Source organism: Neomonachus schauinslandi, chromosome 5 (genome assembly GCF_002201575.2).
Source record: "Neomonachus schauinslandi chromosome 5, ASM220157v2, whole genome shotgun sequence".
NCBI lineage: Eukaryota > Metazoa > Chordata > Mammalia > Carnivora > Phocidae > Neomonachus > Neomonachus schauinslandi.
In genome coordinates this window covers 46280592-46283270 of record NC_058407.1, presented here as the reverse complement: position 1 = coordinate 46283270, position 2679 = coordinate 46280592, and the positions used below count along the sequence as shown (strand labels likewise).

The window sequence follows — 2679 nt, the reverse complement described above, 5'->3', positions numbered from 1 at the left end:
ACAGATGAAGTATAAATGTGTGAATAAAATCTTCCAAGCCAGTAAAAAAAATGTTTAAAAGAAAAAAAAAAAACCCTACAGAGATGTTTATAATTTTTGGATGAAATGATGAGGCTGATGACTTAAGTCCTGGACGCGGGGAACAGGGTGGAGTGTTTGTGTGTTTTGGGGATGCGAGGTAGGAAGGAAAGTTTCCTAATGGGAAGTGGTGCGCTGGTAAATGTTTGACACCCAGCCAGGGGTGAGAGGGATGCTCTCATTCATAGCATTTGTCGATTCCTGTGGTATAATTCTACCCACTTGGCTCATGGCAAGTTATCAAAGAGACATAGCTGAACTCGGCGTGGGGAAGAAATGCGCAGTAGCGCACCATTCCACTCATACAGATGGAGTAGACAAAGATAACCTCAAGAGCAGAGATAATAGTCCAAAGTGGCGAAATAATGAGGAAGTGATGAGTTTTGAGTATTTAATACCTTTTTAAAAATAGCAACAGTGAAGTTGTAAGTTTATAGAATTTACTTTATAATAATGGCTATGTTTTAACAACTGGTTGGGAAGAGTTAACATTTGGCTTTCATGAGCCAATACCAAAACACTGGGAAAGCCGAGTGTATTCTTCTATCTCTGCTTCCCTAATTATGATGTATTTGCAGTTCTTACAGGTCATGTGGCTATTTCATACTTGAAGATATAATCTCCCAGCCACGATTTCTTATGAAGACCTTGTCTCCAATACAAAGCATGTGGTCTCATTTAATCTGTTTCAGGCCACAGTTGATCTCTCCAGGTGGGACAAGGATGGCCAGGTCTCTCACACTGCACACTCTTCCAGAGGGGCATGATTTCCTCCAGGCTCTGAGAGCTGGTGTAGGAAGGCAAAAAGGAAGCCTGAGCTCTTATTGCTATAGCCAAGTGTAGGGACTTTATGGAGATGATCTGTGCAGGGACAGAGCAATGGCACTTTTCTCAGACTAATGTGGACCCAGCTGCTCAAAAAAATTAAAGTTCCAATTCAAATGACTCATTTTGTAGGAACATTAAGTTCACAGCCAATTTGTCAATATAAGAAAACTATCACTTCATTTTTTTAAAAACTCAAAAAGTATTGCTTAAATTTTATGCGTTATAAATCCCATTTTGGCAAAGGTGGATTGAAACACACAAAGGTGGTGTTGGAGCATTACTAGCAGTGTGTTCAACTTGGCTGCCATATTTTCCAGGATGGTTAGGGGACTTGAAATTGTCATCTGAAGATTGGCTAATGAAACTAGGCTTTTTCTAGGGAAAACTAAAGGAGGATATGATATCTACTTACAAATATGTGAAAAGCTGTCTAGAGGGACTAGAACTTGTTTTAGAAATTATCATGATAGAGAAGGCTGGGTGGCTCAGTCTGTTAAGTGTCTGCCTTCGGCTCAGGTCATGAATCCAGGGTCCTGGGATCAAACACTTCATCGGGGTCCCTGCTCAGCTGGGAGCCTGTTTCTTCCTCTCCCCTCTGCCTACCGCTCCTCCTGCTTGTGCTCTCTCCCTCTCTCTGTCAAATAAATAAATAAAATCTTAAAAAAAATTATCATGGTAAGTAGAAATAGAGGCTCTGTATTATAGAGGCCTGAGTTCCAATTTTGGCTTCATCATGTACTTGTATGGCCTTGGACACATTATATAGACTCTATAGGCCATGGATCCCTTATTTGTGGAATGGGGGTATATTCATTGTTCTTGTAACAAACTATTGTGAATATACTGGTTTAAACCAATCTAAATTTATTGTCTTACTGTCAGAGGTCAGAATCTAAAAGTCTCACTGGGTTAAAATCAAGATATCAACAAGGCGGCTTTCTTTCTGGAGGCTCTAGGAAAGAATCCATTTCCTCTTTTTCCACACTCTACTGGCCACCTGCATTCCAGGTTCTGGCCCTTTTCTTCCATTTTCAAAAGCAGAAATTCTGGGTCCAGTCCTTCTCACATTGTTATCTCTCTGGTTTTCTTTTCTCTTCCCTATTCAATTTATAAGAACTCTTATGATCACATTGGGCCCACTCAAAGAATCCAGGATAATTTCTCCATCGCAGAGTCAGCTGACTAGTAGCCTTAATTCCATCTGCAAACTTGATTCCCCTTTGCCATGCAATCTGTCATATTTATATTCACAGGCTCCAGGGGTGAGGATGTGGACATCTTTCAGGACCCGTTGTTCTGTCTACCATATGAGGATTAAAAAAAGTACCTGCCTCATAGCATTGCACTGAGGAAGAGTTCTTGGACAGAGTAAGGACATAATAAATATTAGCATCTATCATCATTATTATTATCTTCAATAACAATCTACACTTGATCTTAGCCAAAAGGCCGAGAAGCGATATCTTCAATAACAATCTATATTAGTTTGCTAGGCTGCCATAACAAAGTACCACAGACTGGGTGGCTTACACAACACAGTTTATTGTTGTATAGTCTTGGAGGCTAGAAGTCTGAGATCAAGGTATTGGCAGGGTTGGTTCCTTTTAAGGGCTGCGAGGAAGAATCTATTCCTGCCTCTCTCCTAGCTTTTGGTGGTTTGCTAGCAATCTTTGGGGTTCCTTGGCTTGTAGAGGCATCACCCTGATCTCTGCCTTTATGTTCATATGACATTCTCCCCAGGAGTGCTCTGTCCAAAATACCCATTTTTATAAG

General features: G+C 40.6%; 1 pseudogene; it reads right to left on the bottom strand.

Moving 5' to 3' along the window:
- Positions 1–2221: 2221 nt before the first annotated feature.
- On the bottom strand, positions 2222–2367 carry LOC123325067 (annotated as a pseudogene).
- Positions 2368–2679: the final 312 nt, after the last annotated feature.